Source organism: Ictalurus furcatus, chromosome 11 (assembly GCF_023375685.1).
Source record: "Ictalurus furcatus strain D&B chromosome 11, Billie_1.0, whole genome shotgun sequence".
NCBI lineage: Eukaryota > Metazoa > Chordata > Actinopteri > Siluriformes > Ictaluridae > Ictalurus > Ictalurus furcatus.
In genome coordinates, this window is record NC_071265.1 from 13,370,943 (window position 1) to 13,387,554 (window position 16,612).

Sequence of the window (16,612 nt, forward strand, 5' to 3'; positions counted from 1 at the left end):
ATAAATGGATCCATGATATCAGTCCATTCCCATAGCCGAACCTCTTTAGCACCATAAAAAGATATAACCATTCTATCCTATCAAACGCCATTTCTGCATCCAAAGAGATGACCACTTCAGAGGAGTCGCTGTTTTGTTTTGAATATAAAATACTAAGTAGAGTGCGAATATTAGAAAAGGAATGTCGTCCTTTTATAAATCTGGTTTGCTCCTCTGAAATAATGCTAGGGAGAATCCCTTCTAAATGAGAGGCCAAAAGTTTGGCTAAAATCTTGACATCAACATTAAGGAGGCTAATAGGTCTGTACGAATTACATAATGTTGGGTCCTTCCCATCTTTAAGCAATAGAGTTATAGATGCGTGCCTCAATGTTTGTGGCAGTGTACCCATTTCTAAGGATTCCTCGAATACAGCCAGAAGTAATGGGGCCAATGCAACATGAATTTTCTTATAAAATTCGGAAGGAAACCCGTCCAGGCCAGGTGATTTCTTAGATTGCAATGAATTGAGAAAATCAATATTTCTGAGAAAATGGTCCATGTTACCTGAATTGTCAGGAGCTCCAGCTGTGTATAAAGAGAAGTGAAAACTTTTAAAAGTTGAATTAATTTCTACAGGATCCGAGGTTAATGCACCACTGGACTGCATAATCTGAGTAATAGAGCGCGAAGCCGCTTGGCTATGCAGTCGGTGAGCCAACAACCGACTGACCTTATCCCCATATTCATAATAATTGCCACGCATACGTAACAAAAGCCTCTCCGCCTCACCTGTCGATAACAAATCGAACTCCGCCTGCAAATTAAGCCTTTGTTTATGCAGCTCAGGGGTCAGGTTGAGAGCATATTGGTCATCAATGGCTTGAATATTATCAGATATCTCTTTTTTCTTATCCTTGCGTTGCTTATTGGCATGAGCAGAATAAGAGATTATCTGTCCCCTTAAGAAGGCCTTTAGAGTTTCCCAAAGTAAAGAGTAAGAGATTGAATCAGTTTGATTAGTAAGAAGAAAATCATCTATCGAAGTAGAGATATACTTGCAAAATGCTGAATCAGATAAAAGTAAAGAATTAAGCCTCCATGGTTGACGAAAAGCGTGATGTGAAGGTAGAACAATGTCAAGACTTAAAGGAGTGTGGTCTGAAATAACAATTGGTAGATATTCAGAGTTTACAACCCAAGAAATTAGAGAGTTATTAATAAAAAAGTAATCAATGCGAGAAAAAGATTTATGTACGTGAGAAAAAAAAGAATATTTTCTCACTGTGGGGTTAAAATACCTCCACGGATCAATGTAACCATTCTGAACCATAAACTTTGCAACAGCACTATATTTGTCCAAAACTGGGTCAATAACACAGTTTAAATCTCCCCCAAATATCAAGAGATGTGTGTTCAAAGCAGGAATTTTTGACAACAAATTCTGAGCAAAAGGAGCATTATCAAAATTCGGGGCATATACATTCACCAAAACATCGGGGTTACGCATGTAACCATGTTCCCTGAGAGGGGAACGAGACGTTGCATTTAGCATAACAGTATGGGAGCGCCTTGCACGCGTGACTGGTATCTGAAGCTTGTGTAAAATCATGCCTCTACTTATAGGCCTGCCATGATCAGGTGACGTGGCAATTAAGCGCGTCGCATGATATATATATGGCACCTGTGAACCACGCCGCCAGCCTCTATTATCTGAAGCGAAGACTCAATTGACAGGCCTGCCCTGGTATGACAATGCTATGCAACATCTCGTTCCCTTCTCAGGGAATAGGTTTACATGCATAACCCCGACGTTCCCTTTCAAAGGGAACGTCGACGTTGCATTTAGCATAACAGTATGGGAACAGGAATCTCCCAAGGAGTGCCATCGAGCAGGGACATTATCTCCGAGAACCATATTCGAGCTGGCCAATAAGGTGCTACTAGCAGCAGACGTAGACGGTCTTGGTGAACTCTGGCTAGAACTTGTGGGAGCAGAGCGATCGGGGGGAAGGCATTTAGACGTGACCTCGGCCACGTGTGCACCATGGCGTCCAGCCCCAATGGTGCATGAGGAGTGAGGGCAAACCACAGCGGGCAGTGTGTTGTCTCCTCGGAGGAGAACACATCCACTTCCGCTTGTCCGAACCTCTGCCGTATGGACTCCACCACTTGTGGATGGAGCCTCCAACCCCCGGGCCTCGGCCCCTGCCTCTACAGGATGTCTGCCCCTACATTCCGCTGCCTGGAATGTACATTGCACTCACTGACAAGAACTTTCCCTCTGCCCAGAGAAGGATTAGTTGCACCTGCCTGAACAGGGGGCATGAAAATATTTATTTTCCCTGGTGGTTGATATATGAGACCACAGCTGTGTTGTCTGACACAACTAGCACATTGTGACCTCTCAACTAAGGAAGAAAGAACTTCAGTGCTAGGAATATGGCCCGCATCTCTAGGCAATTTATATGCCACTCCAGTTGAGGGCCGCTCCAAAGACCGTGAGCTGGACAGCCATTTAAGACTGCACCCCAGCCCGTGAGGGACGCGTCTGTCATTACCATCTTGCGGTAAGGGGACGCCCCTAGAGTGTGCCCCGAGGCTAGGAACTGCGGGCACCTCCAAATACTCAGAGCATGTAGGCATCACCGCGTGACACTGATTACTCTCAGAGGTTTTATCCCTGACTTTTCAGCCACCACTGAAACGATCTCATGTGCAATAGGCCCAATGGTATGACGTTGGCTGCTGCTGCCATAAGGCCCAACAGCCTCTCATAAAGGCTGGAGGGGATGCCCAGACCTAGCTTTATCTTGCTCAAAGTTGATAGGATCAATTGTACATGTGTTGGGGATAGAAACGCCCTCATCGTAGTAGAATCCCATATAACCCCTAGAAAAGTTGTCCTCTGCACTGGAGAAAGCATACTTTTCTTGAGGTTCAACCTGAGCCCCAAGCTCCTCATGTGGGCGAGAACAACATCTCGATGTTGAACCGCCTGTTCCCTGGATCGTGCTAGAATTAACCAGACGTCCAGGTAGTTCAGTACACGGATGCCCCGGAGTTGCAAGGGAGCCAGAGCAGCATCCGTGCACTTTGTGAAGGTGCGAGGGGATAAAGCTAGCCCAAAGAGAGGAACCCGAAATTGGTATGTGTTTTCTCCAAACGCAAACTTCAGGAACTTCCTGTGACTGGGCCATATTCCTATGTGGAAATATGCATCTTTCAGATCTATCGTCACAAACCAGTCCTCGGACTGAATCTGTGGCACGATAAGTTTGAGCGTCAGCATCTTGAACCTGTATGTCTGAAGAGTACGGTTCAGATGACGCAGATCTAAAATTGGCCGCATACTCCCATCTTTTTTGCGGACCAGGAAATAACGGCTGTAAAAACCTCCCTCCCTTAGGGAACAGGGTACATGTTCTATGGCCCCTTTGTCCAAAAGGGAACTTATTTCCTGCGCTAACATTGGGCTCTGCTCTCTGTTGACAACTGTGGTGAGCACACCTCTGAACCGGGGGAGTCGAGCACTGAACTGGACCCGGTAACCCTTTTCTATGGTAGACAGAACCCATGGGGACACATTTGGCAGTAGTTTCCACGCTGCCAAATGGTCTATCAGTGATGTTAGCTTTTCCACATTTCATTGGAGGGAAAGCATCAGATTTCCGTTGCCCTGTGACAGCTTGCTGACCAGAGAAGACTGAAAACGTGGGATGGCCTTGGCCAGGGCAGGCCCTACAGTAGCACTGGGGGCTAGTTGCCCTAGCAGCCTCATGTCCCCTGATACATCCCTCCGTGTCTCATCAGGACTGTTCCTTCCTTGCCTGCTTTGCTTTTATGATGATTCTTTGATCAGGCCTCTTAGCAGGCTGTGGCTGTGGCCGCCCGGTCCCCCTGGCTTTCTGCGGGGGAAGACGGGCCGCCACACTCGTCTTCTGCGTCTCTCTCGCACCAGCGCTGGCCCGGGCTCCACTCATGGAGGCCCGTGCAAACTCGACACAATGGGGAAGGAACTGGCTGAATGCTGCCGTTTGCTGTTTTGCCTCGCAAAACCTGTCGGCGATGGCATTGACCACGCCACCAAACAGGCCGGAAGGTTTAACAGGGGCGTTCAGCAAGGAGACCTTATCTTTGTCCCCCATATCTGAGAGGTTGAGCCATAGGTGCCTCTCTGCCACAACCAGGCTACCCATTGAACGGCCGATATGGCGGGCCGTTTGTTTGGTCGCCCGGAGAGATAAATCTGTGGCGCAGCGCAGCTCTGCCACTGCCTCGGGCCCAATTCCCTCACCAGTATCTAGCTCACTCAGCAGGTCTGCTTGGTAGGCCTGCAACACTGCCATTGTATGCAGGGACCCATAAGCAAGACCCGCTGCCGCATAGGCTTTGCCCACCAATGCCGAAGTGGCTTTACATGGCTTCGAAGGTAAAGTTGGCCTCCCTAAATTACCTGCCATTGATGGAGAGAGGTGGCTCGCAAGCACCTCCTCCCCCTTTGGCATCGCTACATAGCCGTGCTGCTCACTCCCCATGATGGCTGAGTAATCAGATGTTGCAGGGTTATAAACACGGCTAGTGTATGGCTTTCTCCAGAAGCATGATATCTCTTCATGCACTTCTGGGAAAAAGGGGAGTTTTCTGCAGTGTGAGGGAGCTTTATATTTATTTTCACTGGAGAGGAAGTGCTCATCCAGCCTGCTACGAGCCACTTCCTCTACCCTGGGCCAGTCTATATTCAACTTTTGAACTGCCCTAGTGATTACCTCAAGCAGCTCTTTATATGCTTGAGAGCCGCTGTCGGTTTTTGGTGCAGTTGCACCCTCTACCGACTCCTTGGAGTCAGCGAGGGTGTTTTGGCTTTCCATAGGGGAAGGAGGAGTCGCGACACGAGCTCTAAGGTCAGGCGGAGAGCCGGACCCGGAAGACAGAGCAAGAGATAGAGCAGCGCTCATCTCTGGCTCCTCTTCCAAATCCATACAAGAACCCCAGGACCTGAGCCGGCTGGCTGCCTCGGCAGCGGCCGGCCCAGATCCACAAGGCTCTGAAACCCAACTCCCTTCGGACGAGAAGAGAGCGAGCCGAGAGCGTAATTGCCTAATCGTGAAACGTTCACAATGCTGACAGTCAGACCCCTCAAGGGCTGCTGTAGCATGCTCTACACCCAAAGACTTCACGCAGAAAGCGTGTCCGGCTCCTCCCGTGATGAACAGGGAGCAAGGCGTAACACACTTCCTAAATCCCTCTCGTTCATTCTTTCACTCTCTTTTTTTTTTCTTTTTCTAAAAAAGGGATAGAAAAGTTGAGAGATATTGAGAAATATAGAGTAGAAATGAAGCGTTTCTTTTTCTTTTTTCACACAAACAACAGACATGCAGTCTCGCTGAAGATAATAAGGCTGGCGGCGTGGTTCACAGGTGCCATATATATATCATGCGACACGCTTAATTGCCACGTCACCTGATCATGGCAGGCCTATAAGTAGAGGCATGATTTTACACAAGCTTCAGATACCGGTCACCCGCACAAGGCGCTCCCATACTGTTATGCTAAATGCAGTGTCGAAGTTCCCTTTGAAAGGGAACTACTGGCGTCTGTGAAATTTTCCCTTCCACAATCACAAATCTACCATTTACATCGGAAAAAACTTTATCAAAAGAAAAGGGCACAGTCTTATTTATCAGAATAGAAACATCATCCTCAGACTGAAAGCTGGAGGGAGGGTCTGTCTGTGTAGAGGCGTCAATACACACATTCACGGGGTGGATTCTGTATCTGGGGGGGGAGCCCCGCATTTCCATTTCCAGAGGGGGTGCTGCGAAGAATGTTAAGTAGCACCGTGATGTCAGCAGTGAGATGCGCGAGCTGATAGTGAGTGTTCAGATCCAAATCCAGCCCCTCCAGTAAAGGGGAGAAGAAAAAATGACGACGGGCACCTAGACACACAGAAGCGGTATTAGGCGGATATTGACGAATTGGATTCACACTTTAAGGTCTTTTAAGAGTAACACTCTATGGTTTATTAGTCACAGAGAAGTATAAGAGCTGAGGCGTGCAAACACACACACTCTTGTACAGTCAAGGGCAGGCATTCAGACATAACACACACACTCTCTCTGTCTCTCTCTCTCTCTCTCTCTCTCACACACACACACACACACACACACACACACACATAACATTATAATTTTATAAGAATAATAAAAAGGAATATTAAGATATTATAAGGGTAATATAAAGAGTAGTAGGATATGTAGGATATTAGAAGGGTAATATAATGATATTATGAAGTAGGAAGTACAGTAAACCATTTGCAAGCAGTATAACTATATATAAAATAGAGATATAGTGCAAATATGAAAGTAAATTATAAACCAGAAATACAGAAAAATGTAAAAGAAACTTACTCATAATTCAGATGTTGAAGATTCTTGTCTCGCAAGCAAGGCCTTAATTTTAAGAGAAAACCATGAGGAGCCATTTATAAGGGTAGCTGAGTCAAGCTGCCCCCACGAGATAAGAATGAGACCAAGGTCTCTCTAAATTGTTTTGTCTCTCTCCCACTTTCAATCCTAATGGTATCCAGAAAGTCCTCTTTCAAAACATAATGGTAAATTTGATAAGCCTCTTTCAAAACATAATGGTAATGTAGATGAGCTCTTTTTTAACCCTATTGGTTTTGATATCATAGTCTTTCTGAAATATATTGGTTATCTACTGTGTAAATACAGTATAAATACTGGAGCTTGAGCTCCAGGTGTCAGATCACTTCTGAGAATTCTCATCGGTGTGGATCTTGTGTGGTGGAACGGAACCGATAAATCTGGACCCTTGCTTCTTCTCACTCACGGCTGGTGTCTTTTTTTTCTATCTCCAACTGGGTTTACAGATGTGAGTGTTTGCTTCTATGTTGAATTTTAAGTGTCTTCAGGTAATAGGCTAAATTTGAGCCAGCAGTATCTGAGAGAAAACCGCACATTTCTCTCATGCAAGCTGTTTCTTACCGCAGCGAAGGCCGCCCTCCTCTTAGCGATGCTAGAGTTGAAGTCAGGAAAGATGAAGACCTTACGGCCCTGATGGAAAAGTTGATTCCAATTCCAAAACAACCTTTTCTCTGTCATGAAAGTAGTGAAATCACACAGTCATCACACTGGGCCTCTGATTCTCTCGCTCCTCCGAGGGCACGGGGCCAATACGGTGCACTCTATCCAGCAACGGAGCGGTTGGGAAGATTTCCGAGCCGAGGACATCCTGGAAAAATTTTGACATAAACGTTACCGGATCACTCACTTATTCTCGTTCCGGAATACCAACGACCCGGAGATTGCGGTGCCTTGAGCGGGACTCCAGGTCCTCCATTTTACCGGTGAGTTGTTTGTTAGCTGAAGTTAGCTTTAGCACCGTCTGTTCCAGTGCTACAATGCGGTCACTGTAATCGTTCAGGTGCTGGTCAAGCTCGTCAGTACGGTGTCCTTGTGATTCAATGCCCGATTTAAAGCTCTCAAAAGACGCAACAACTGGGGCCAAAGCTGAGTCAATAGCTGCTTTCACCTGTACTGCGATGGTAGATGTTAGCTCCGTGATTAAAGTGGTGTGGAGATTTTCCAGGTCCAGCAGTAGCTTGTCGCCATGACTTGTCATGCTCAGTGAAGATTTAGGTTTCCGTAGTCTTTCAGAAGCCATAACTCCTTTCTGGTTATTATTGTAAATGAACACACCAAATGTCTTAGAAAAGATTCAGGTTGCCTGAAAAGCACAATTAAAAGATAAAATGCTCGGGAGCTCACTCCACGCGTGCCTTCTCACTCACATGCTCAGCCGGACTCCCACCAATGTTTTGGACAGCTGGAGAGCGCGCGGCTGCGGGGCGGGGCAGCCAACACACACACGGCTGGCAGCTGATGATCAGCGCGGCCTCTCTCCACCATCCAGCAGCTGACGGGAGAGTATAAAAGGGCTATCCTCTGCTAGCAAAGGGAGAGAGGGCCCCCAGGTATGCATAATAATTTGTTTTATGTGTCTTGCAGAGGATTCAGAGGGAACGGAGGATTTCACCCCCTGGCTGCACCCGTGGCGCTGTCTGACTGCAGAACGGGATCTCATCTGCTTGGAAAGCCCCCAGTATGGTCCAGGCAGCCCCGTGGACAACACCAGCGCCTGAGCACTTCGCCCCACTGCACCTCCTTTGCACCGCACACCCTCACAGAATTTAAATAAACTCTGCATGTTTGCCTCTTGTGTGTCTGTGCTCTGCCCACCGCTGTCTAGGCTCGCTACAACTGAAAACATTTGGGTTTGAGATCAAAATATGAATATGAGAAGAGTATTGCAGCTTTTGTTTTCTGGTATTTATATGTAGATTTGTTAAACAGCTTATGGCTTCTACACACTACATAACTTTCAAAGATGTCAGGTTGTGGTACCGTTCAGATTACAAAACTGTTTGTCTTGTCATGGAAGTCGCAGGGTATTCAAATTACACAAGCAATCCGTGACAGGGGTGAAGACACTACAAAACATTTCAATATTGAAGACTTTCTGACCACTCTGCCTGGACAAATTACGTTTCATAACAGAGTACACACGAGATGTGATACGAGAATCAAGATGTGTATGCTTTTAAATGCTTTTACATAATGTATAGAGGCATCATATATTTTATTGGTTACAATATGAAAGTACCTCCTGAAAAATCTACCTATTTGCTTAACTGACTGTCCAAGAGAATTGGCAATTTCTCTCCAACTCTTCTCTTCCTCCACCCAGTTGTGGTACAGTTCAGAAGAAACATCAAATAGGCACTGGTGCTTCTGCCAATGTTCCACAAATTTTTCTTCCATTTCTTCTGTCCAATGAGACTTTCTTGACACTGCAGCCATGCTAGTTGATGTTCTCTTGGAGGTACATCAGGACTCCTCCCACTGAAATAGCTAATACAACAATTTGGAATGTCCTGAAAAAGAAAGAAATCACTGCTGTACTGAGCAACAGACACACAAATAGGTCAGCCAAGGAAAACAACAAAAATAGCTTTAGAAATTAGAAATATTCAGCAGAAATGTTCAGTAGAAATTATCAGTAGCAGAAATGTTCAGACAAAATGTTCAGTAGAAATGTTCAACAGGAATGTTCAGTAGAAATGTTCAGCAGAAATGTTCAGTAGAAATGTTCACTAGAAATGTTCAGAAGAAATGTTCAGCAGGAATGTTCAGTGGAAATGTTCAGTAGAAATGTTCAATAGAAATGAAACTGGAGATTGTTTGTTTGAGCTGAAATTTAAAAGAAAAAAAGAGGAAAAAAATAGCTGATGACAGAAACATTGTAAGAACTGTGAAGAAAAACCTCAAAACAACAGTCAGTGACAGCACTGAAATTTGCAAAGAAATACAGAGATGAGCCACAAAAGTTCTGGAACCATGGAGGAGGTAGTGTAATGGCTTGGGCTTGTATGGCTGCTATTGGAACAGGCTCACTAATCTTTATTGATGATGTAACTCATGATGGTAGCAGCAGAATGAATTCAGAAATTCACAGGAACATTTTGTCTGTGTAATTTATAGATAAATGCATCCAAAATAATTGGGAGGAACTTTATCATGCAGCAAGACAATGATCCAAAACACACTGCCAACTCAACAAAGGAATTTATCAAGGGGCAACAATTTGGTGATGTCAATGAACTGCAAGCTTGATGCAGTTATTACAAGCAAGGGATATGCAATATTAATAAGATACTGAGTTATTTACTTTAATTTACTTCAAGACCTATCTGTTTCTATACTCTTTCTCACCTAAAAAAATGGGTTGTCTGAATCAAAAGTTTTTATGTTGTTTAACACATCTGGATATAAATACCACAAAATAAAAGCTGAAATTCTAAACTCTCATCATTTATCCAGCTTTTGAGCTCAAACCCAAATGTCTTGGGTGCAGAGGTGGGTAGTATTGCACTACATTTACTTCTTTACATTTACGTGAGAAACTTTTAAATTTTAAAATACTTTCCTACCAGTACTGGAAGGAAATGTTTGATGGTGAGCCATACTGCCTGTAGCCTCAACACATTTATGTGTTGTTCATGCTGCCAAGGACTCCACTGGCCTCTGACTGCCCTGCACTACCATACAGCTCCCCAGCCTGCCAGGGAGGGTATCTGTGGTCACTACTTCTCTGCAAGAAGGTATGACCCCTAAGGGAACCCCCTGGGGAAAATATGCTCTTCTCCTCCATGGGCGCAGGCACTTTCGGCAACTAGCAGTGACTCTGACCAGCTTGTGCCTGTGTTGTGTGGGATGCAAGCCGAGGTCATTCAGCCAGAGCTGGAGAGGCTATAACGACAGAAGGCCCAAAGGGACCATCGATGTGAGCATACCTAGCAGTCTCAGAAATGCTTTGAGGACCAGAGCCCTGTGTCTCTGGAAGCGAGTGATGAGCTGGATTATGTTGTTGACTCGCCATTGAGAGGGAGTAGCCATCATCAACCGTGAGTCCAACTGGATGCTAATAAACAGTATTCGCTGATTGAGCATCAGAGAGCTCTTTCCATAATTCACTGTAAGCCCTAGCTTGGTAACATGGGAGACCAGCAATGCTGATTCTCTGAGGGCATCTACCCTTGACTGGGAACAGATCAACCAGTCTTCCAGGTACGGGAAAATTCGCATCCCCCTGGCCTGTAATGGAGACAGTGCCGCTGCTACATACCTGGTGAAGACCCTTGGTGCCAGTGAGATCCCGAACAGGAGCACACAAAACTGGTAAGCCCTTCCCTCGAAGGCGAAATGGAGGAATTGCCTGTGCTGGGGTGCGATTGGAATGTGAAAATATGTGTATTTCATGTCAATGGTTGTAAACCAATCATTCTGCCTGATGCCTTGCAGCCTTCCACATGCTACTGTACGTAGCATGTGGAACTTGAAAACCTTGAGGTGTGTGTTCAGAGGTCTTAAATCCAGTATGGGGCGAAATCTGCCATTGTTCTTTGTGATTATAAAATAAGTGGAATAGAATCCACTGTTCTGTAAAGCGCTTTCGGAGAGCCCAGACCTCCTGGCGTAGGGCCAGAGCCTTGTTTGGGTCCTTGACTAAAGTCATTTTGACTCCCTGGAACCTCAGCCATTGATGTCTAAATTGAATATTGTAGCCCTGTGACAGGGTTGATACAACCCAGGGGTCTGACGTAAGCACTTCCCAGCATCTGAGCTGCTGGCTGGTGAAGCACCCGACCGCGGGAGTGGTATAGTCATTGTCTACCCCTTCACCCCTTATAATTTCTGGAGGGGCGACGGCCTTAAGCCTGGCCTGGCTGTGCCAAGCGAGGGGGCTGGGCGGGGGTTGCCTGACAAAACATCTCTGGGCGTTGTGCTTTTGGCTGGGTAATCGGTTGTGGTATGTTGCCCTAGAGGGTGTCTGTCTAGCAGGGTGTTCACAACGCATACTAGCAAACTGTTGTCTGGCCTCTGTAACCTGTAGGCTGCGCTCCAGGGTTTGCTGTGCAGCCGGGCCAAACAGCTCCCCAGGAATAACAGGAAGAGAGCATGGGGCTCTCTTGCAGGGTTCCAAAAGTGGACACTGGGTGAGCCATATTTGGCGTCAGGTGAGGGTTAACAAAGTCATTAGCCTCCCCAACTCCCTGGTCATATAGGCGAATACCTGCATAGAGGCATCAATCAGGCTCTGGGCAGAAAAGTCAACCTCCAAAGCCTGCAATGTCTGAGACAGGGCAGGAATAAGGTGTGAGACATGGGCAGCATAAGGTGTGAGACATAAGGTATGACATGGAATTCCCAATACATCCCATACATGCTTCTGTGTCATAGCTTCTCATAAAGTAGTCATCTGTCATCCGGCACTGTGGTTGGGGGCAGTATGCATTGGGCCTGTCACGTCTCGAGACGTAACGCAGATAGGACAGATGCAAGTGCAATTCAACAGTTTTATTAAAGAGAGACACAGGTAGATAAATCCAAATCGTAATCCATAAACGTAATCCAAAACATGCAAAAGGTCAGGCGACCGGCAAACAGGCATAAACGGGGCAAAGCAGGAATCAAGGCCACAGTCATGGAAAACAGGGTCAATATACAAAACAAGAAACATGAACAATAGCACGGGACTGGGAGCGGAGAAACCAGCGTGGACTAAATCTAATGTTTACCCTAAATAACTCTAACAAGGAATCTAACATGGATCATGACTATGACTATGACTATAGTAAGGAATCTAAACTAATCTACTATACTATATCTAACGTATTGTATTTTATCTATTCTATTCTAATATTCCGCACTATGTGCTGGGAGGCGCGCAGTATATATACAAACATAATCAGCGTCTTAATTGCTGACGGCTGACAGCACTTCAGACACACGTGAAATAACAGCCAATGCCAGAACAGGGAGGAGACATGACAGAAACATAACAAAAGCATGTGTCCAAATGTCATGGTTGTCAACAAAGGAAAAGCAGGTGCTCACACACCTTGCTCGTGCACGCACGCCCACATGCTCCACAGCGCGCTGCTTAAAGGGGAAACCGTGACATAACCCCCACCCCCCCCCCCCCCCCCACCAAGGAAATGAAACATCCACCTCTATCGGCGGTCCCGACCCCCTGGGCAAAATGTCCCAAGCTGAAAAAGGAGACCGCACAGCGTTCTTAGCACAACAAAAAAGCAGAGCGACATCCTCGGCGGAACAGGAAAGTGGAGGGACATCCTCGGCAGAACAGGAAAGTGGAGGGACGTCCTCGGCGGAACACAAAAGCGGAGGGACATCCTCGGCGGAACAGGAAAGCGGAGCAACGTCCTCGGCAGAACAGGAAGTCGGCAGCGACGTCCTCGACGGAGCAGGAAGGCGGAGCGATGTCCTCAGCGGAGCAAGGAGGCGGAGAGACGTCCTCGGCGGAGCACGGAAACAGAGCGACGTCCTCAGCGGAGCAGGGAAAAAGAGCGACATCCTCGGTGGAGCAGGGAAACAGAGCGACGTCCTCGGCGGAGCAGGGAAAAAAGAGCGACGTCCTCGGCGGAGCAGGGAACAGAGTGACGTCCTCGGCGGAGCAGGGAAACAGAGCGACGTACTCGGCAGTGCAGGAAAGCAGAGGGACGTCCACATCGGAGCAGGAACACAGAGCAATGTTCTCAGTGGAGCCTGCCCGGCTGAACTTGGTAGGCTGTGTCAGCGGATTCGGGCGTGAGCATAACTTGGTTGATCATGTCAGCAGACTTGGACATGAGCAAAGCTTGATTGTCCGTTTCAGCAAACTCGGGTGTGAGCAGAACTTGGTTAAACGTATTTACTGACTCTGGCATGAGCATAACTTGGTTGGTCAGGTCAGCAGACGCAGACGTGAGCAGAGCTTGGTTGTCTGTTTCAACAAACACTTGGTTGGTCAGGTCAGCAGACGCAGACGTGAGCAGAGCTTGGCTGTCCGTGTCAACAAACACCTGGGACAATAACTGGGCATTACAGTGGGACCTCTGGAGCTGACCCCCTCGTGGGTCTCAGGTTGGAGCTCAGAGGTCGCCACGTGGACCTCTAGCTGGAGTTCGGCAGGTGAGCCCACCTCATGGGTTTCAGGTTCGAGCTCTGAGGTCGCTACGTTGACTTCTGGCTGTAGTTCCACAGGGGCTTTTCTGTGTAGATGCTTGTGCTGACGCCAGCTGCTCTTGAAGCATTCTGTGGATCAGAAAAACCCCCTCATAATAGAGGTTGAATGGCAGGTCAGCCTGGGGCTGTCCATTGACTCTCCACCCCAGTAAATCCAGACCATGTAGCGGCCCTGGCTGCGTGAACTCCTCCATAAAAAGTTCCCAGTACTCACCAGCTGCTCCGCCCAGTCACGGCCGGACCACAAAACCTGGACACCAAGAACCCGATCCACTGTCTCTTAGTAGGCTTGGGATACACCAGGCTGCAGAAATATTCCTGGCAGCTGAAGAGGAACTCCAGCGGGTAGCTCCCCAATCCTGCTGTCTCCGGCGGAAGTTCGACGGCGTACCTTTGGGGGAGCTGCATGGATAAAAAATGCGGCCAGTAATCCGAGAGTTTCCCGATAAGGTATTGTCCTGCTACTTCCATGGTTTCTGTAGCGCGATGTCTCCCCTGTCTTCCTGCTGCATCCATGTCACGGCAGAATATTCTGTCACGTCTCGAGACATAACGCAGATACGATGGATGCAAGTGCAGTTCAACAGCTTTATTAAAGAGAGACACAGGTAGATAAATCCAAATCATAATCCATAAACGTAATCCAAAACATGCAAAAAGGTCAGGCGATCGGCAAACAGGCATTAATGGGGTAAAGCAGGAATCAAGGTCGCGGTCACGGAAAACATGGTCGATATACAAAACAAGAAACATGAACAATAGCGCGGGACTGGGAGCGGAGAAACCAGCGTGGACTAAATCTAATGTTTAACCTAAATAACTCTAACAAGGAATCTAACATGGATCATGACTATGACTATAACTATGACTATAGTAAGGAATCTAAACTAATCTACTATACTATATCTAACGTATTGTATTTTATCATTCTATTCTAATATTCCGCGCCGACTGCTGGGAGGTGCGCGATATATATACAAACATAATCAGCGTTTTAATTGCTGATGGCTGACAGCACTTCAGACACATGTGAAATAACAGCCAATGACAGAACAGGGAGGAGACATGACAGAAAACATAACAAAAAGCATGTGTCCAAATGTCACGGTTGTCAACAAAGGAAAAGCAGGTGCTCGTGCACCTTGCTCGTGCATGTGTACCCACATTTTCCACTGCGCCCTGCTTAAAGGGGAAACCGTGACAGGGCCGAAGTGCTTCATCAGGTGATAGCACAAGGGCGGCAACAGCCGGCAGGGAGAGAATAGTTTGTATACTATGTAAGCCTCTAAAAGTCACTAATTGGATGTGACAGGTCTAGTTCAAAAGGTCATAATCATCATCATTAAATATAATGATAATAATAATAATCAATTATAATTATGTTAAATCTGGTTCCGATGTATTCCAGACACACACACACACACACACACACATACACACACACACGATGTTTCCTTTCCCATAGATTGTGAAACACTCATGAGTTAGACCTAGGTCAAAAAGGTCAATGATAATTATTGTTGCATGTTCATACCGATAGCTTTCCCCACGCATATCCCCTGCTTGGGTTGTTATTTGTTTTCCTGAGTTAGGCCTAGGTCAAAAAAGGTCAATGACAATTAGTGATGCATGTTCATTCCTATAGCTTTTCCTATAGCTCCGATGCAATTCCGCACACACACACACACACACACACACACACACCACACGCACACCCAAACACACATACACACACACACAAACGCTCACACATACATAAGGACGATGATAAGTAATGATGATAAGTAAAAATAAGTAAATGATTAATAATGAATTTCCATACACATCCAACCAAAAATATGACTCACACACACACGCACACATACACACACACACACGCATGCACACATCCAACCAAAAATATCACACACACACACACACACACACACACACACACACACACACACATACATACATAAGGCTGATGAAAAAATAAGTAAATGATTAATAATGAATTTCTGTACACTTCCAACCAAAAATATGACACACACATACACACACACATACCCAGTCTAATTAGAACAAAAGAAATTAAAATTGCTGTATCCGGTAGGTGTCGGTATAAGCACCATAAGTTTATAGAAGAAGAAGAAGAAGGCCTCACCCACGCTCTAGGTTTAAAAATACTTATTTTCCCCTGATGCGTACAGGCGTAAATGGATCAGTACATCTCTGCAATGCACACATCAGAGCAACAAATTTCTCCAAGAACCAGGTCTCATTGCACTGCGTTGATAACAAAGAGAACTGTGAAGTGAGGTATGAACAAACCAGCTGGCACGATCTACAATGCTACTTCCATCAAATCAATGAATTATTCCAAAAAATTGCAAGAGACAAAGAAACAATGAAAATAAAAGTAAAGCTAGAAGATCTCTTCTCAGATCATCAATATACTACTCCTGAGCAGAAACTCCACCTTCCCCAAGTCTCCTCCCACATGATATATAATTGAGTCTGACTACATATCGAGTCAAAACATTCTGAGCATCAACAAGCGATATGGCTTGTGAACTCAGACCTGTTTTCTACAACTCTGATGCTAATGAAAACCCCAGCCGAAATTCCAGTCAAACTGTATCAAGTACGCCGGTGACGTCGCACAACATATTGTTCGAATTAAATCAATGTCTGTTAAAGTTACAAAATAACCTAAACGAACAAAGACAGATGTTTTATACAGCGGGCTAGGAAAGAACGTGAAAATGAGGATTATGTGTTTTACGATTTCGAGACTAGACAAGAAACAGGAACTCATGTAGCTAATTTCATATGCTGTATTGATTTTGAGGGTGGCTGAAGGGGATGATTGCGTCAGTGCCTTCTTTAAGAAGTTTCAGTGTACATACACATTTTATATGTTTACCGCACATAACGCTAGAGAGTTCGATTCATACCTTTTGTTAAACCATTTAATGAAAGAAGGAATCACGCCGAAATCATAGCACAATGATTTTGTGTTTCATCGATACTGCGTTTTGCCA